This window comes from Lonchura striata, chromosome 4 (assembly GCF_050655825.1).
Source record: "Lonchura striata isolate lonStrDom1 chromosome 4, ASM5065582v1, whole genome shotgun sequence".
Lineage (NCBI taxonomy): Eukaryota > Metazoa > Chordata > Aves > Passeriformes > Estrildidae > Lonchura > Lonchura striata.
Genome location: NC_140706.1, coordinates 30,624,377 through 30,645,683, shown reverse-complemented (window position 1 = coordinate 30,645,683; position 21,307 = coordinate 30,624,377). Strand labels below are relative to the sequence as shown.

General features: G+C 34.8%; 1 long non-coding RNA gene across 1 annotated transcript in view; it reads right to left on the bottom strand.

Annotated features, from left to right (window-relative positions):
* Positions 1 to 21,307, bottom strand: part of LOC146767574 (uncharacterized) — a 66,889-nt gene that overhangs the window by 30,572 nt on the left and 15,010 nt on the right. Inside the window, exon 2 of the long non-coding RNA XR_014954772.1 lies at positions 1 to 21,307. This exon is cut by the window's left edge and continues 30,572 nt beyond it. This is a non-coding gene — a long non-coding RNA (uncharacterized LOC146767574).

Here is a 21,307-nt window from a genome sequence, read left to right as displayed (position 1 = left end):
CTATAATTGTTCTGCTGTAAAAACAGAAATAGAATCAGACTAAAATAAGACATAAAATGAAAGCACGTGCACTTAAAAAAAGCATCCTAAATGTCACATCTGTCACATTTACTTATTAATATGGCATGCATTTTTTTCCATTTCCCATGGAAAAATGAAAAACAATAAAGAAGATATGGTGCTTCAGATGTCCATCTTACAACATGTGATTTATAAAATAGTATGACAGAAAATAAAATTTTTAGAAAGAGCAGGAATCAATCCATAGTTTAAAACAAAATAAAACCACAAAAACCCTACTCAAAGAAGATTCAGAGAATCTAAAGAAAAAGGAGAATCATCTCTGCTATATTTGGGTAAACCTTGATTTGCTTTCTTCTTTTTGGGAAGCAAACAAATAAACACAATAAATGAAGATGTCAGAAAGCCACTCAGGAGAAACCATTTCTGGAACTGAAAACTAGCAGGGAAGTCCCAAATTCCTTTCCACATTTTCGTCAAGCTAATGGCACAACTAAATTATATTACTGCTATGAATAATTTACTTTTTTCTTTGGGAACTGAAATCCCCCTTTTAAACCCTTTAACTCATCCTGAAAGAGAAAGGAAATATTAAACTGGTCATAAAATAATTATCTGTTCACATACAGGCCTTTGTACACTCCTCTCAAGAGATCTAAAAGGGGCCTTAAGTACAAAGGACAATCAGATCCATGTGGTTTGAATATGTGGAAAAAATACCAACTTCAGCCAACATAAAATCTGTTTAGAGGAATTCTCTACAGTATCATGCTATTTTTATTGGAAAATAAAGTGATACAAATGTTCCAAATTTTGTGATAGCTATGTGTTTTGGGTTATTTCTTTTAAAATCTGCGCTGCTACAATCTTGGGAATAGGCATAAATCCCAGCCTTCATTAAAAAGGCCAAGTTGACCAAGTTTGTACTTTTTTCTTATAAAAAAAACAAAGTTTGAAAATTGATCCCATGAATCGTGAGAAAAAAAAATCACAAAATCAACAGGAAAATCTTAATCGAGTAGTTTTAAAATAATTTACGTAATACAAATCAAACTAATAATTTATGAAGATCTAATTTATTATTTTCAGTGGCTTGTGATTCTCAATCCTGTTACTACCCTAGGATAGGAAGATTGTCATTATTTGTTGCAGGAGCCAAAATAACAAGACTGGCTTTATAACACCATAGGGAAGATTTTGCAAAATATCTGTACAGAGATGACATATGTATGGCAACCTCCCTGTTATCCCAGAGTGTTCATTAAAACTATAAGGAAAATATCACCCAATCCAGGCAACCTGTATTTCTGAATTATCAGTCATTTAGTTTCATTTAGGTTGGATTATTATTCTTAGGCTTCATTGATTATTGAGAGTGAACTAGTTGGGATTATTTTACTAACACCACCATATGCCTAATAAGTGTTATAGTCTAAGGGAGACAATATTTCTTATATGCTTTAACCCACCACTAGTACCAAGAAACAGGACTCTCATTTTAAGGCTGAAAAAATGGTTCTACTGAGGCATACAGAAAAAATAAACCAACAAAATTAAAATAAAACAAAACAAACAAACAACAAAACAAAACAACAAAAACCAAAACAACAAAACAACAAAAACCAAAACAAAACACCCAAACACATTTCTAGGACACAACATAGTAAGAAAGAAGGAATTGCTTTTACCAAAGGAAGGAAGTACCAAGTGACTGAGAGGAGTCCCCTGATCAGTGGTCACCTGAGAACTCCTAAGTCAAAAGATGTGAAAATGCAAGCACTTCTTCTCACATGCTGTGAAGCTAGCAAAAACCCTGAAGTACCTTACACATTAAGCTGGATTTTGAACATGCTCTTATAAGGATCAATGGAAGTACAGGACACAGTGCTGGCAGAGAGCAGAGGGGAAGGGAGGCCAGAGGTCATTTGGTTGATCTGACTTTGGAGAGCAATTGCTCTCCTCTGCCCCGTCTTGAGACTTATTTGTACTTAGTAATACTGACTCTGCAATTCTCTCAGACAATGAAATTGAGTTTATGCCATCTTTCTGTTGAAAAGACCATCCCCATGTAGGTGGGGACCATCCAAAACAGGTAGATGAGATGGTTGATCAGCAATAGTCTTTTAAGTATTCAAAGTTTGCTGCACCCTTTGTCCCCTTGGACTAATTAAGACCCATTTAAAAAGATTGTTGTTCTTGTATGTCATGTTTTCCAAGCATTTCTTGTCCTCTTGCCTCTGCATCACCCCAAGGTAGACATCTATGAGTCTTCCCCATGTTGAGAAAGAGTAGTTTCTAAGTTTTAAATGTCTATAAATCAGTAAGATTGCATTATTCACATATGAAGGCAATTTTTTGAAACATTCCCACCCCAAGACACATAGTATGTATTCCTCATTTTCTAGTTCTCCTCTGCAATATTGTTACATGATTGTTACCTATTGTTACTTAATCCAGCTGTTGCCCACTTTAAATTCATGCACTCTTTATCTAGAGTTGGTTAAGTAAAAAGCATTAACAGAATGGCAGGCTAAAAAGACACAATAGAAATAGGTAGAGAAATAATTGAAGGAATGTTAAAACTGGAAATTGCAGAAGTGCCTTCTGTGTTAACAAATGATACAGATTTTTTTTCTTCTCTATCTTACACATATGCTGGATTTTTATTAAAATTTAAAAAATCATACAGTGAAACAAGTATTTAAACTATTAAGATGAATGCCACTGTTTTATAAAGACACAAATGTTCTTTACTATAATGAACTCAGACAATGAGATGACTGTCACAGGAGGAGAAAGGGAGTAATCTAAAAGGTATTTCAACAGACCGTTGTCACTCATGTATTCAGTAGATCGGGGTTGCCCTTGTATGGCAATGGAAAGTTTGTCATGGATAAGATGATAAAATGTTCCAGTGTGATAAAATGCTCAGACTTGATAAAAATTTGGCAGCACTCACTGCTTCCCTTCCTCCAAGCATAGTCTCTCTTCTGCCTTGTAACAAACAAGCAACACCCTAACGAGCTCAACATTTGCTATTGGCTTCACGAGAATGTGGTAAAGTACAACTGCCTCTGAGCCCCTGCTAAAGGAGTTCATTTTCTCCAGGAGGAAACAGGTAACCCAAAGGAGCAGAGCACAGCTATGGCTGGGACTCGCTGACAGAAATAGCTGGCACAGAGAATCCAGCTCAGTAGCTGCACACAGAGCAGTAGCTGCATACAGAGTTGAAGCTGCCAGACTCCTCTGTGCTCTCTGGTAAGCTTGAATCCCAGATCTGTGTTCACTGAAGATAAAGTTTCAAAATCACCAGACGTTCACAGCTTTGCAAGCTTTCAATATACAGAGCAGGTGAGAGACACTCACTTCAATTGTGTGTTTTGTGTCAGTAAAACCAGCTCACTCCAAGGAAAAGTCCCTCCATGAATGGAGACTGCAGAACAGGTTCATGGTTTAGACTGGAAATGAAAGTCAGCAGAATCTGAAGAATTTTCTGAAATTCACAAAATCATTTGTAGTCACTTTACCAACTATACCACTTTTCTTCTAAAAACCGGGTAGCTGCTTAAAAACACCTGGAAAATCACAGAAATATGTCTTTCATGATTTTGTAACAAATCATAAGAGTCGACTTTTTATAAAGACAAGCAAACAAAAATATGCACCTGGCTTTCTGTTCCCAGACAGGAGAAATCAGGAATCCCGATCTGATCCCACACTGGAATTTTCTAATGCTATACTTGGCAGTGCTAAAGGATTTTAATGTAGTGGAGGTAATCTACACACTAGCCAAATCCTTCAATGTATCAGCAGCTGACACAGTTCATGCCTCTGGAGTTTCATTTCAAAATACCATCATTTAAAAACAGAGAGGGGGGGACTTAATTGCTCACAAGTTTTGCTTACTTCTGAGGCACACAATAAGATTTTTATGAACTGAAGAAGGAGGCACAACACTGCTTTTTTATGACCTTTCAGAAGAAAATCAGTTTGCAAAGCAAAGAAACTAATTTCTGAGAAGTGTGTGAGCCTCAGGGAGGTTGAAACAGGAAGAGAGATCTAATTCATTGAAAAAGACTTTTGGGATCAGCATTTTCAGAAGATACTGCAGTGCACTCACCATCTCTCAGCATGTGTGGTGTCACAGTCCAGCTTGTGGCTGTTTTGTGGCTCTTAGAGAAAGAAATTAATACATCAGGCATCTCATACTAATTTCAAGTAGAAATCCTGTGGTAAATAATCTGAACTTTTTCCCTACCATTCTGCTCTGTCCAATGCTATGAATAGATGTCAGTGGCCAATTACTTCTACATGGGATATTTGTAAAGATTAAATTTATTTTAATATTAACATATCTATGAAAGAGCAGTCAAAGTATTCTCCTGTAGCATCAAATTATACTGAGTGGTTCCACAATTTAAATAACTTTAGCTAGATTGTCTTTGCTTAAATAGATCATGTTTCTGTGCCATTTTACTTCATTGACTGAAAATATTGCACTAATTTCTGAGTTTCTTGGGAACAAATTAAGTATAAATCTGTTTAACTGCTAGACAAGTTAAAGTAATAATCTGTTGAAAGTAATTGCAGTGGAAAAAATTTTAATTTAAAGTTCCAGAAAGCAATACCTACACTTTTAGCATCATCAAATATGTGTCCTATTAATGCACATAATCTCAATTTCCATTAGCTGACATAACTGTGAAAATAGAAAGAAAGTATATAAGGCCAAAAAACAGGAAGAAGTGACTAGAAATGGGATAGGTACTTTAAGAGAATTTAAGTAACAATACTATTGTGTAGGACTCAGCTGTCACAGGAGCTCTAGCAAGATAAAGCAATAGTCCACTAGGCTGCTATGCTGACAGAACATTTTTAAGACTACTCTTTACCCTGATGCCTCCTTTTTGTTAGTGTTCTGTTATACTGTGAAATTGCAGACTGTATTATGTCTGCTTTTCAGCAAAGCAATGGGAAATAGAATATATGCATAAATCTCTCTCAGCTTAAAAGCAAGTGACCTGCTGTTATCCATGGACCGCACAGTTACCTAAAAGGATGTTAAAACTGTGTGTAATGTTTATTTAAATACATGTGGAAAATTTCAAAATTGTCTGGGTGAGATTTTAGAAAAAAAAGCTGTAGAATGAAGGAAAGTGAAATATAAGTTTAGGAATAATATCTGTCAACTTTTCTAGATGTACAGAATTCCGAATAACTCTTAAGTCTGCAAAGACAGTCAAAGAAAAAAAAAAAGTGTTAGATGCTTGAAATATTAACACTTGGGATAAAATTTTGACTTCCACTACCAAAATCTAATATTTTTTAGACAGAGTGGCATGGAAGACAGAACAAAATATACTGAGAGTTTTGCAAGCATATTTTTGATTATTAACCTCAGGAAACTACAGGCTATTACCAAAAATTTAATTCAGATGCTTATGAATTGTGAGAAGCAGATGCTGAGTGACCACACACATCACAGAGGTAATAGGTCATTGTAAGCTACCTGCTTGCAAGAAGCTAAGATTCTGTGGTAAAGGAGGAAAAGTGGAAAGCAGGGTAGAGAATAATTCAACTGCACCTTTCTGCTTCTATTTCTTTGCTTGAAAAAATAAAGCCACTGGGAAACCTAGTAAGGAAAAACTTGTGTCAGCTAAAACAAGTTTAAAAGAATGAGTGAAGGAAACTTCCTAGATGTTGCAAAGTGCTATCATCAAAATTGATTTTTTAACCAGAAAATGAGAGAAACAGTTGCACATAAGTCTATGATATTTTTTGGTGCACAGGGAAAGACCTTTAAGGAAATGTTTCAGGCCTGAAAAAAATATTGCAGTCAGGCATAGGACCTCTTAGAAGTGGATTTAATGAAACTGCTGACACTACCTGAGCTGTAGTTGAATAAATTGCTTCTGTCCTGGTGTAATGAATAACCTCAGCATCAGGGAGCTTTCCTTCCATAGAGAAAGGGGAAAAAAAGTCAGCTTTCCTATTTTTAAGCTTCCTTTCACCTATTCATCTTTCTTTCTTTTTCTTTATGCATGGTATCTGCATAGCTTAATGTCCTGTTATTCAGAAGTTGTGCAAAAGTCCTGTGACATTATACCTCTGGAGCAGTACAGTATATAAGACCTGTCTGGTTATCATCTATGCCACCCAACAGCTTAAAGTGTTACTCTCGTTCCAGACTCTCAGCACACAGCCATTATCTCAGCTCACGTGTCCTACCTATCTATCTCGCATTCACTAAATATATGGGGTTCCAATAGCATGAGAACAGTATAAATAAGGGCAAATTGGTCTATTTTCTTAATCACTTGAATATCATTCTGTAAGGATCTGAAAAGAGCATATCACCCAATGGCCGGATTGAGTTGATTGTGTGTAATATAAATAAGGTCTGCAAAAGCAGCATCAACATTTCTGTCATTTCAGATGAGATATTTTGTTTATTTTGGTTTTATAACATGGCTATAAACACCCTTACAGAAGGAAACTGCCATATGGTAACTTCTTTACAGGGCCTCTGAGTTTAACTAGTGACTATCTCTTTAACAGTTATTACAAAAAGCCTTACAGGAACAATTAAAATTATTAGAGTAACAAGGTTAATTTAAAGAAAAATAAGAAGTCAGCCTGTAGTAAAGTGTGATAGAAAAAACGGCAATACCTCCTTCATTTTTGGAAGCAATACAAAAGCAACTATTACATTAACAATCAGCAACATTCCTGGAATCCATATCAGTGAATAGTTCCCACTGTCATTAATGAAACTTCAATTGTGTCTGTGGGAAAATTACTTTTTAAGGGCCAAAATATCATCCTGTAATGCCACTTGAAGTTTTTGTAATACCTTGCCATCTCTTTTCATATGTGCTGGATTTGGCTTGGGTAGAGTTAATTCACTTCACAGTAGCCGGTATTGGGTTGTAATTTTTATTTGTACTTGTCAGGAAAATTAATCCATGATGTCAGAGGTTGTTGTCCAAAAAAGGAGACAGAGGAGTCCTGTAATTTTATTCAAATAAAGGGAGAGGCCATGTGGGATCTGAAAGCAATGTTGATAATACAGGGATGTTTTTGTTATTGCTGAGCAGCACTTGCACAGAGTCAAGGACTTCCCTCCTCCTCACCCCACCATACCTGCCTGGAGACTGAGGGTGCTCAAGGAACTGGGAGGGAACACAGCTGGAACAGCTGACCCCCACTGGATCAAAGGGATATTCCACGCCGTATGGCATCGTGCTCAACATAAAAACCTGGAGGAGGGAAGGGAAGAACATTCAGAGTGATGGTGTTTGTCTTCCCAAGACATTGTTATGTGTGACAGAGACCTGCTCTCCTGGAGCTGGCTGAACACCTGCCTGCCCATGGGAAGAGGTGAATGGATTCCTTTTTTTTTTTGCTTGGCTTGCACAACTTATTTTTATCTCTTAAGCTGTCTTTATTTCCCACTTTTATTCTTCCAATTTTCTCCCCCATCCCACTGAAGGGGAGGGAGTGTGTGGTGGGGCTTAACCACAACAGTGGGTCTAGCACAAGATGTGGTGTTTAACACGCCCTCCTAGAACAATAGTTGAAAAAATAGAATTTACTTACAAAACATTATCAATTCAAAGGCATTCTGTGATGTCTTCTTATCTTACCTACACAGAGAGGGTAATGTAAATCAAAATATATATAGTACATACAGGCAGAATATTGATTGGAGATTAATTGGCTTAATTGGAGATCAGTCAAATGTCTGTCCCAAGAGACATTAGAATATGGTTTTACATTGTATTTGGGAGTATCAGAGACTCACTATTATTCTTTATGAAGTCATGGCTAAAACTGGGTATACTCAATGAATAAATTCCTATGAGATCTTAGCTGTCTAGGACTGAGTTCATATGGGAACAGCTATATTTTTTTTCCTCAGAGATGGTTGATTTGGATGAATATAAAGTGAGAGAAAATAATAGAACACCTTATTTTTCCTTTTTGGTGTAGGACCTAAATATGGATGAAGGGGTTCTCTTAGGTCCAGCTAAAGCAAACTTACCTCAGTATAGTATTGTTGTATACTTGTCAAAGTATATCTGTATTGTTGACCTTGTCAAAGGTTTAAACTGGAAAAGCCAAAGGGTTTTTCTCATGACTGAGATTTTAACCTAAAACATACATTTTAGGGGCTATTTTGACTGGAATATAACTGGTACAGACAGCCTTTACAGTCTTTCACATCCAACTGAAATGGAGTGCTTTGCTTCCATTTTTTTCCCATTGGGAGTTTTTATTTTGTCTCTGTAATGAAGAACCCTTACTGAAGTGTGACTGTCAACAACAACAACAACCAAAAAAAAAAAAAAAGATAAAAGAAAAAAAAATCACATCAGCATAATTTTATTTTATTTTATTTTAAAAATTGCCAACTTTGTATTTTATTTCAATAAGTCTTGCTCATGTCTTTCTAATGTGCTACAATTGTATGATTGACTAATACTGCTGAACTAAGACAGCAGCAGCAATTTGTGCAATGCCAGATCTCCCTTCCATGATTAGGGATGGTCTGTGAAAACAAATGTCATTAACTTGTGAGAAAAGGAAGCAAAACTGACAAATCCTCATTGACAAACTTCCCTCCATTTGTTCATCAGTCTTTATTAAATAGCAAATTTAATATCAACATCCATGCATAAGACAAGCTACTGTAGTTTTTCACCATGTAAATTAATACTGTTTAAAATTAAACTTGCCTTTGGGTTTCATTTAAAAATTAGCATTGTAATGCTTGTATGCTATGTTATAAAGCCTGAATTAATGGTAGATAATGGAAATAATAAGATAGCTGCATGCGTGCAGATGCAGAGTGGTTCACACAGTGAAATGTTAATTAAATGTTACCAGTGCTGAGAAATCACAAAATTTATTTCTGCTCTTCTTGTGTCTGCTGCACATTATGAAAAAACATAGAACAGTGATGTAACAGCAGAAGTCAGGGGCTTTCCATGCAGATTGTTCACTTAGATACACTGGAACAAAATATTAAGTTTCTTGAAGCAAATGTGTAATCCATTTCCACAGCTGACTGCATTAAAGCAAGACAAGTAGTAAATCCAGTGAAATCTCAGACAAGTATGTTTAAGAAACTACTTCAGAAATCCAAAGCACAACATGGATTTTCCTAGTAAGAGAGTATGCCTACTGAAGGAGTGGTACTTCCTTGATATCAAGTTCTTGTTAATCAATTCTCTAAGATCTGCAGTATTATCTTCTTTCTGTGAGAGTACACCAAAAAAATGAGGTCAAGTAATACTTTAAAAGTCGAGAGTTACATCAATTTGAAATTATCTGTTATGTTTCTAATTTGAAATTTCTAAATTCAGCATTTTACAAGCATGTATCAACTATTTTCACATTTTATTTCAAAAATAGGTACTGGTATGTAATGAACAGGAAAAACTTTCACCATTATTTCAGAATTGACAAAATGCATTGTCATTCATTTAAATATTGTTCTTTAGGATATTTTCTTGAAAGCATTGGGTTTTTTTTCTTTTTTATACCCATGTTTGCAAGCTTTCAACATACAGAGCAGGTGAGAGACAGTCATTTCAATTGTGCGTTTGTGTCAGTAAAACCAGCTCACTCCAAGGGAAAGTCCCTCCATGAATAGAGACTGCAGAACAGGTTCATGGTTTAACTGGGAAGTAAGAAAATGTTTGGTAAGAGAAACATTCCCTGCTTTAGCTTACAGTCTCTATTCTGGGAAATATAGGTTGAAAGTGGCTGAGCAGGGAACAGCTAAGTTACTGGAATCCAGGAAAAAAATGTAAACAAGAACCAAAGAGATGTACTATTTGATTACAGAATGATTAAAAATGCAAAAAGGCTATTAATGTAGAAAAACGGTCAGCATAATTGTTTTATCAGGACAATATCTTCTTCACAAGTGCAGATGAGTTTTTCAACTTTTCATATGCAAGCAATTCTCTTCCCCTGGAATTAGACCTACGTGCACAAGGAAATCTGCCTTTCTGGAATATCTGTGTGTGCAATATGATTTAATGTCACCATCTATGCTATTTCTTTAACAGACTCTCTGGAGGTTCTGAGGAAAGGAGTGCTCACACTTTCTAACCACAGAGACAAAAGTTTGTAGCTGCTGTGATGCTCAACACTGTTTGCCTAAGAAGTCTTTGCCTAATTGACTAATCAAAACAAAAAGGAATTGGTTGTTACATTGAAAATGCATATAAAATACCTGCCTTTCCACTTAAACCTCTCAGTGACCACAAGTATGTGCAGAAAAAGTTATTTTTCTTCCAAAAGGCTTTGAAACTTCAGTAGAAGAGGAGTCACCTACAAGTCCCAGAACTTCACTATTGATATTTCATACTTAAGTTTGCCAGAGTTACCGGAGTCTATTTTTAGGATCCTACTCTACAGAGTATTAGTATTTCCAAAAGTAAAAACACTAGCCTGATCACAATGCTATGCTGTGAAAAAAGCAGCCAAACAGCATTCTTTCTCCCATATTTTGATTTTCATGTGAAGACAACTCCTCTCTGCAGAACTAAGAAAATGAACAAGAAAAAGATCTTCTCTAACCTGTTTGATGATAGCATGGGAAGTCTGAAATTGTCTTTGTAGTGAGCACATCATAGACACACCTGAAGATGGTTATTCAGCAAAATTGTACATGAATGGAGAAGAGAAATACCAGCCCAAGTAAAATGATGAACATGTGTACCTTATCCCCAATTATTACTGAGTTGGAACCTGAGGGGATGTTTGGGGGTTACACTTTTGATTGTGTACTTGGAACTGTTTGCATAAAATAATTATAAGCTTTGAATAATCACAAAATGACACATACTGAGAAGAACAAGGTTCAGAAAGGGCTGTGTACATCTCTGGAAAGCAGCTTTGATCAAAAGCTGCAAATGAAAATACTTGAATGTTATCTTCGTTTTTAAGCCCAGGAACACAAGTGAACATAAACCCAATAAAGTTACTATTCTCCATACAATCATGAAAACAAATCAGCAAATGCATAGTTTATAGCTTTGTGTATGGGATATTTCTATTTACAAAAATGTACACTAGACCTAGTGGTTCCTTACAATGTTTCATGTTTTGGGAAGAAATATGGAAAATACTGAGCTAATTAACAAAATTAACTATAAAACTCTATGTAACTGTGTCCTTCAGTACCAGGAAGGAATAAAAACTTGTGAATACAGCATGTTTCTCTTAATCTTAACGTGACAAGAGAAAATGTAGCTTTCTTAACCACACGTAAATCTGGCTTCCCTCTCTGTCCTTTCTAGAATGAAGATATTTCTAATTTATGTTAAACCAGAATAGAGTGCTCTGTCTTGTGGAAAAACTGGACAGGAAATGTTTAAAATCTCCTAATTTAATTCCTTATGCCAGCTTGAAGTTTTCTCCATTCACATTCTGAGAGAGTGCTGTGTCCAGTCACCTACAGGCACTCCCATCAAGGTGAATGTATCCCACTGGGGATGAGTCCTGTGTGAAACAGTTTACTTATCCACCGTTCCTCGTGAGAAGTGCATTTCACTTCTTTAAAGTAATTCTTTCTATTCCTTGTTTATTTTTTGATCCCAAACAAATGTTCTGTTCAATTTTCTTCTTCATGCCTCTTCAGTTCAAATATCTTTTGTCACTTAATGTACCTGGTTCTGATGCACAATGACAGCAGTCCACTTTTGGAAAAAACATTTACCAGAGCCTATGCAACGCAGCTCCTATTTGTTTTAAACAAACTTGCCAGAGCTAGTAGAAGGTGAGCAATTACAAAGCATTAGCAAAGTGCTGCCTGGTAAGTGGCCAGTGTTAGCCTCCCTGAGCTCTGTTTTACTGCGAGTGGTTTCAGGGTTACTCAGGTACAACTACAAGAACAGCAGTCATCAAACCCTTGTCTGCAATAAAGCTCTTTTATGCTGCTTTGGCACCACTGGATTGTCATACTATAGTTATAACTGTAATTTACACCTGCTTTATATGTTTTTGTGCTGCTGGTGTTCTGAGAAGCCTTGGTACGTATAAGGATCAGTGAGAATTAGATTCCACTTTTGAAATTACTCCTCTTCTGGCTAGCCTCCCCCTGGTAAGCCCTCATCTTTCTTTTCAGCTGACCCTCTTTAAAGAAGACATGTGACCATTGCACTGCTCAGCACCTAGGAGACATTTTATGTGATGGATTTGTTTCTGAAAAGCTTGCAATCAACATACAAGCAATTAGAGGCCACTTTATTTCCTGGCAGTATTAAGGGCTCCTGCTGTTTGGTTTAGTACTGGCAGATGCAAATACGGCTTTTAAAGGATCACTGTAAGTCATTCAGACTTATGTAGTCCTTTCATTCCCCACAATGCAGTCAAATCCACATGAAAATCTGTCTCACATGATATCGGTAGACAGCCAAAGCTCTGTCCTTAGATTTCTTCATTTACAGTAGAAATCTATTTAACATGAAGAAAAAGAAAAGAAAATGCAAAGCAGTATCCTTGGAGCCCAAATGACAGGAGAGTTGTATTAACATGATGCAGGAGTTTTAATTATTCTGAGCTTGCACCTTTAGAGCTAGCCATTTCTCAGCCTAATTAACCTGTCCTATTGTACAGTCCATGTAAGGCACAAGGCAATTAGCATTTGCATCATAAATAAACAATTAAGAAATGTTTTGATTTCTGGTTACATTTTCTGTTATTCAAACTGCACTGTAGTTTCTGCCTACAAGGAATTTGCTTTTTTAAATACTTCACATTTCATTACCAAGTGTCTCTTGCCTCTCTTATACTCAGAAGTGCATCATATATAAAAATGAAATTAAAAAAGAATGCCATTTCATTGATTGAACAAGAAAATAACAAAAATCACTGGCAAACACAATACTTTAAAAATTTGTGTCACAAAGTATTGTTTAATTGCATCAAATCTTTAAAGAAATAATTAGAATGTTTACTAGTTTTATTCTAGAATTACTTGCAACTAAGAACAAACACTTGCCCGGATCTGCAAGTTGTTTTCCCCATTCCTTTATTAGCTAATATTTGCTAGGTCTCTGAAGCACTATCATTCTAGACTATTGACATACCTCCTCCTTATTAATTTTTCTGATAGCACTAATAGTCCTTCCATTCATGAGTGAATTTTTTAGATATAGGTACAAATTTTTTGGGCAAGGAGTAGAATTTTTTTACCAGTGATAGTTTTGGGTTTTTATAGGTCTTATAATGACCATCACTTTGATTAGCACCATAATTCCTTAATGGATAGCTATAAAATAATTCTAATTTATAGGTCCCATAGGTTATCATTATTATACAAGAATGTCATAGTAGAATGTGCCTCATGGAATCATTCAGGCTGTTAATGGAACTAGTTAATCACATCTATTAATGCCATTTGCTTGTTAATGAGTAGTTAATAATCAGTCAGTGATATCTATTCAGGAAGTTTATGGTACTAGTTTTATAGTGAGTTCCCAGCAGGTAAGTTCTTATGCAAGTAGAACCATTGAGGTCAATGATGTCCTTCACAGGCAGGAGGGTTACTGCATTATATTATTGCACATTATTGTAGCATTACACTACAAACCTGTAAGTGAAATAAAATAAAGGAAAGATTATAAGATTCATATATTTTAAAAATATGCAACTGTCCAAGGGTAAAATTGACTTAGAACTACCTTTAGGTATATGATATCATTATATATGTAACAACCAAAAAGAAAGCAAGTATGAAATGTGTGCCTTGTAATTATTGCAGTATATCCAAGCAGATGTGTTACATTTCAGTTTCTAGTATTCTTTGGTTATAAAATTGAAATCATGAGTGCCTGTAATCTCAAGTCATCTTTATCCAATCATATATTGAAAAACCTTCACAGATCTTGTAAATTCTATAATTCTCTATTAAAATTGTATATTAAAATTCTATACTCTCTCAAATAATAAATGCAGTTTCCACAATTTATGCAGCATGAAAAGTTCAAGGATTATGCTAGTGAAAAAATCAGGACACAAACATTTCTGAGAAAGATGTTTATTCAGGTAAAAAATGGCTTAGGTGTAAATAATCAATGTGAAGGAAAAAGCAAAAGTTGTCAGCAGATGTAACATGCTTCCTAGTTTAACACCATCTTGTATAAAAACAAGACCTAACAGTTTCCTATTGACAAAATGTACACATACACTGTCGATAAAATAAAATAAGCAAACATATTCGCATATCTGTCCCCCAGAGAAAATCTTGTTTCTTTTTGCAGAAGTTATATGATATGAGAATAGTCTGTGCAATAAAATGGCAAAAGTCCCAGTAGACAGATGATATTTTCTGTGAGAAGCTGCCAGTGTAAATCATACCCGTTACAGATTGCTGTGTGTTTATGTTTATTCTCCATGAGCCGTATACGTCCTGGAAAAGGCTTGTATTTTCAATCTAAATTGTCAATGTGTGAATTTCATCTCATGGAAATTTGAAAACTTATAGCATAACATTATTCAAATCCTTATTAACATAGTAGTTTTCATTGCTTCCTAAGTGCTTTCCTACACTTCTTTGTAAGAAAGAAAACCATTAAAATGGTGCCCATCTTTTCTTGTATGATTTTTACTTCCAAACCATTTTACTTCACTCATTGTTTCTGACAAAAAGAATAGAGCACATACACAAGCATCTGAAAATTCCCTGTAGGGTACATATCCTGGGGTCTGAAGTTGATTTTGTAAAAATGAGTGTTTGTGGGAAAGCAGATGGAAACAGGCCAGTATCTCTAGTCTCTACAGCAATTCAGCAGGTGCCACACAATAGTATGATTGTGAAAACAGCAGTCATGTTCAGCAGGTTGAGGAAGTAGTCTTCAATAAATGTTAATGATATTTAATCCAGTAGATAACAGGCTATTGGACCTTAGATAACAAAATGATTCATTCATGAAATGAAGACTGCAACTACATAGCAGAACTGAGAAATTTAAAGATTGGTATGTCTGAAATTTTTCCCCTGTTTAGTAATTTTAGCTCACAAAATGGTATATTTATCCCCAACTATGAAACAGTAATAAGCAAGATTTTAAGAAAAAGTGTCCCCTGTTCTGTCATGTATAAGAGTAAGTATCATGCTGTGAGCACACAAATAGAGACTTTAGTTTGTTCAGTCACATTATTTTGTTTTGCTTCTGACTGATCCAGTGAGCAAGAAATGATGAAATGGTATTCTGTGTGGTTAAGCAGTTACTCTCTATCTTATTTTCCTTTATTGTCAGATATTTTAGGCCTAAGCCCCTTTATCAATTTCCACAACAAAGAGTAAAGAATGGTTGCATTAACCTTAGCAACCAATACATTAGTTTGTCTCAGAAAATTCTAACTTCATGCTACAAGCCTACTCTACTTTTCTACCCATCTTATTGTATTCTGAAACTCTGACAGGCTTGGGGCCATGACCACTTCCTCTGGGGACCTTCTTTCCAGAACTAAACCACAATCTTAGTGATGAGATACCTAATTTTCCTAATACCCAGTTATCCAGTTCAAACTGTAGATGACCAGGTGACATGGAGATTTGATTTTCAAATTTCACACATGCTACTTTACCTTTCACTTGATCAACACAATACTTGTTGACATAAGTGGATCTTGGTTCAAATTCTATTTTACTTCAGTGAAGAGGATCCAGTTGCTTTGAATGACTTTTGGCCCATACTGAAGCCCAGGAAGACACTTGGGCACATGCTTTGTTCATGGGATTATTCCCATCAAAGCCAAATGGGAAATAAAGATGAAGTTATGTTTTTGTACTGAACTGGGGCCTAGATATACCAACAGGCATTTTTCTAACTGATAATTTCTTAATGAGGGAACTGGAAATTAATTTCACAGAAGATCTGCTACATTATTGTGAAACCAGATTTCTCCTAGTCTATAAAAAAAGCTCCTCAGATAAACCCAAAACAAAATCTAAGGACTTTTGATATTGGTTGGTTCATATTGTAAGACTACCTCAGGGCTGTGAGACTCTTCTAATTAACAGGTGCATAATGGAGAGCAGAGCTGGTCTTTTAACTTAAATTATCTCCGAGTTGGTGCCAAATAAGTGAGCTCTTTAAAATCTACATTCTCAGGATTTGATGTAGCATAAGGTGTATAGGCTGACCCTAGAATTCCAACATGTTTGGAACAATAATCAGCTGGGTTATAGGTTTTCCTGAGGGTCTTTTCCTCTCATTAACATTGGCCATGGCATATAGCTGCAATCAAAAGAGGATATTGTAAAGCAAAAGTCAGCAGACAATGACCAAAATAAAATGACATTTGACAATAACATGTAAAATAATGAGCAAGATAAGGAATGAGTACACAACTCTCTATAGTTGAGAGAGAAAAGAAAAGCTGAATAAACTGAATAACTTGATTTGCATGACAATATCAATTCAACTAACATTTCATGAGATAGTTAGATCAAAAATAATATGTGGGACATAGGGATTCCCTTGACTTTACGTAATAATGTCAAGAGCCAGGAAAGATGTGGTGTTGAATGACTAATTTACACTGTCTCATCTGTATGGACAGTTAGTCCACTGCCTATGTCTGTTTCTTGCAGAAAGGCGTGTCCAATGTAATCTCTTTTACTTCATGAAAACATTAATCATTAAACTGGGAAGAGTTGGTAGAAAGGAATTCAGTGGCTGGAAAATTGTTGCAAAAAGACTCTATGCACTCTGGCCTATGAACAAAATGAACAGAAAAAATTTAGAACAAAGTAACTTATTAGAAGCCATGATCAGCAGCTGCTATTTTGCATCTAAAACTAATACACTGACACATAAACTTTAAATCATTATGAGGCACACCAAAAAAATTCTCATGTAAATATTTTAAAACATTGCATTCTTAAATGGAGAGCAATTAAAATATATGCCTAAAGGAATCTGTAATTGCTGTATTGTAGAAAACTTTATTACATATAGTTTCACACTGATCTGGCAAGAAATAGAACAATTTCTACTAATGGATTATTTAGGGGAAAATATATTTTAAGTTATGTTACATTTATATTATGTTAAATATGTCACATTTTTATGTAATTAAAATTTCATCACTGACTTGTGTATTTTACTTTTTTCATTAGTATCTGTTTTAAATTTTGAAACAGCCCTTTAATAGAAATGCAACAATATGATTTTATTATGTTTGGAACTCCTGATTTTATACTCGTTCTTAACAAAAATATGTCAAAATTGACAGTTTACTGCAAAGAAGTAATTATGCGAACATGCAACTTTCTATCTCAGAAAAAAAATAATCTCTAGTAAACTGCCTTCACTTCTCTCCCTGTGATTTATTGTGAATAGATGGAAGATTTTCAAATCTGTCATGGTGATTTCATAATTATTTTCCTCAGCAATTTTTTTTAGGTAGATAAAATCTCCTGTATTTTGGGAAAATAATCTTGACTGAATAGTAGAAGTGAAGACAATGCAAAACAAATCTGAGTTTGGTGTTTCCCCTGTCTTTGCCTAAATAATGGATAGTAATCACTTGGAAAACTTATCTTTCTCTTTCTCATTCATAAACACACACAGTGTAGACAAAGATACTTTTTGTTTTGCAGCTGGAAGAGACAAACATCAGAACCAATACTTAGATAATTAAATAAGAGAAATATTAAAACTTTGGTTAATTTGTATTTGAACTGTCTAAATGTTCAGAATTAATCTTTCATTTCTTTAAGTAAATGGTAAAATGCAACAATGTAAAATTGAATTATTTCTTTCTGTTTTATTGTTCTTGATGTAAAGCCATTAAGAACTCATTGTGAAAGCATTAAACTGAAAGTCAATTCCAGAACCTCTACCCACGAGAGAAAGTATTTCATTGACGTTCATACAGAACATTGTGCAGCAACATATATTAATTGCCAATCAGATTAAGAGTTGTATGGATGGATTTCCAAGGTGACACCTACACTAGCAAGTGGGGTGACATAGCAGGAGCTAGTCTAGAGACTGATGGAGCAGGTGTGGAGAAACAATCATCCAGGTGCCTATGATTTTCCAGATTTTGCACTGTCTCTCTTTCTGGTCACCATTGCAGTTCAAACTCATTTGCACACCCCGGGGAGAAGTTTTGGTTCAGCCTTTTCTGCTCCTGCACTTCTGGAATGCTACACAACGCACAGCAAACTCTAGTCCAGAGTTTCAGTTTCTTAATAGATCTGCATTTCATTTTGTGTAGGGTAGAACTAGAGCTTCAGGGCCTCTTACAGCTATGTAAAATGACAATCACAAGTTAAATCCCTGAGGTTTGGCAGCTCAGCTTGTGTCATTGCAATAATTCTGTTTTAACGCAGTTTCATCTATTTGTATGTGTTGTGCATGTGTGTGTGTGTTAGTGTGCATGCATTTGTACATTTGCATGAGCTAATTATAAGGCAAAACTAATTACAAGGCTAAGTTTTAGAAACAGTGTTTAGATTTTTCTGTTACATTGTTTAAATTATTATCTGCTTTCTGAAATACCAGTGTCAAGGGAAGAGACACAGAAGATTCCTTACCTCCCTCTCACTAAGTACTATGTCCCCTAGTGTAAGCTAATTTCCTAATGAGTGGTTTCTCACTGTGAGTATATGAATTTTTGTGACTATTCTAATATAGCTTATTTCTATATTAATTGCATTTTATTTGTTGCTTTCAACAAATAGGTGTTTTCACCCTATGTCCTGCTTTTTTGACTCCTTTTTCTCCTTGACTCTTTTGACTCCTTTAGGTAAGGCCCTCCCTGCTCCCTCACATGAACCCTCTGTTTGGGACTCTGCTTTTGGCTACCAGCATTTATTATAGCATGGTGATAAACCAGGTGTCATGGCCTCATTTTGTGTTCCTGAGGCTGAGCCACCTGCTTGGATTTGCTGTCTCACAAGGATCTCAACAGTACAATAACCTTTGTTTGTATTGTTTGTGGCTGACCCAACAATTCCTGCCTGAGGCTTTTAGTGTGTCTATAATGAAATGGCTCCTGAATATCTAGGTATGGAAAGGTAGATATGTAAGCATATAAAATATAGCTTAGTGGTAGAGACAGATAAAATTTTGATGAGTACTATGTAAGGAAACTTTTCCTCTCTTATGCTAAATTAAAGTTCACAGTTTCTGTTCACTTTTTTTTCAATAATTTTAAAAAATTATTTTTAATAACCCATGTTGCTAAAATTAAAATAAAGTTCTGAGTAGAAGAAACTGAAACAAATATTCATTACTTAGAATATGTTGAAAGGAGCAAGTCTTAGAATTTCAGAACCTTAAAAAACATTCTTTACCAACAGTTGCATTCCTCAAAGCCAGTCATTCCTTGCAAAAGTCTCTGTTTTGATTAATTTGCTTTTGTCAGCTTACACAATTCTGTAAAACAGTCTTGAGACACTCAGAAATTCCTCACATTTCCCACCAAATTTTATAATAGTTCTGCAGTTTTATGGCTTCTCATGGTTTTTTTTGGTTTGGTTTGGCTTTCTGGTTTTTGGTTTCTTTTCTTTTAACTTTCCAAATAATAAAATATACTGAAAAGTGAAGATATTATAAGCATTGTAGTGTTTCTAAAGTATGTGGTATTTACTATCCAAGCCCTTTAGAAATATTTGTGGAAAGAGGAAAGTCAATGATCCAAAAGCTCATTGAAATCAATGGGAGACTTTCCATTAAATTCAATGGGCTTTCATCCAAGCTGTTTGTAATTATAGGCTGACATTTTCAAAGCTGCCTAAGGGATCTGGAAGCCTAATACTCATTAAAATTAACTGGGCATCTAACTTTACTGGGGTGCTTTGGAAGTCACTACTACTGTGTATATAAATGAGTGACCTGTTTATGACAGTCAGTTATGTTACACCTCCATGAATCTGTATACATGTGTCTTATCTTCCATATCGAATAAATGTTTTTTGATTTTATTGCTGGATAAGGGCCATTTTCCTGCAGAAAAGTATTTTCTAATTTAAAAAGAGAGATGTATATACAAAAAAAAAAAATCATAGAATTAAGCAAAACTGATTCATACAATGGCTTTTTTATCCCCTTTAGCAATTTTTGGGGTTTTTTTAAGAAATATTCTTAAATAACTGGAATTTATTAGTAATGTGGATTAGATCACTATACTGAACAAACAGTTGATTCCATAGATTACCTGAGAGGTTATTTTTCTTTCTGCAGCCAAGAATATGTGATATCCCAACTTATAACTATATTGGCATCTTTATCTAAATCTATCTATATACTGTTTAAGCATCCTAAAAATATTCAAACAGTAGCCTTTCATTTTGAAAAATTGCTTGGACTGTGACTGACAAATCATATAAGTGCTCTAGCATTTCCTATGGATACTGCACCATATTAAAACTATATATATATATATATATATATATATATATGTGTGTGTGTGTGTGTGTGTGTATATACATGTATATATATATATCAGGTGAGTCACTTCAGCTACAGTTGTTTATACACACTATTTAAAATCTAATAAAATTTGTAAACTATGTTGATTTGTTCTAAATGTCACTTGTTAGAGTAGCATGTGGTTTCACTGAAATACTTTCAAGCTATCACTTGTTTTTAATCTGACCAGTATTCTCATTCATATGTTTATAGCAAGAAAAATAGATAACTGCAAAAAAATAGATGATAGCTAAAAATATTATAAGTATTTTTAAGGGATTGGAAATGTTTAAAGTCTTTGGAAGCTAGATATACAACAATTTTAAAAATTGTAAATAAAAGGACAATATTTTCATTCTGAGGGAATCTGAATTATGAGATGGATCAAAATAAATGCAATACCTGTTTAGATAAAATATTTATGTGCACTTAATACATAGTTCAATGGTAAGCTTGTCTTTATTTGAATTCATAATGAATCATAACATTATTTACCAAAATGACTTATAATTACGACTTAATAATGACAGTATTGTTGCTATGAAATCATCTCACAGTCAACAGAAGTGATAAGTAATAGTGTTGTAGCAACAAAAAAAATACAAAGTGGCCAGATGAAAGCTGATCAATTATTTAAACTCACCTCAAGTAATATTGAAATAGAAACAATTTAAAAGTTATATTTGGAGTAAAATTAAAGAGTTTGCATAAGTAGCTGGTCAGTTGAAACCATTCAGCTGGCTCTTGAAACTGTGATGTTTCTTCAGGTGCAATTATGTTCCTGTTTCAAGCAAACAGAATCTTCCTACTTCACTCCTAGTAGGAGATTTTGCATA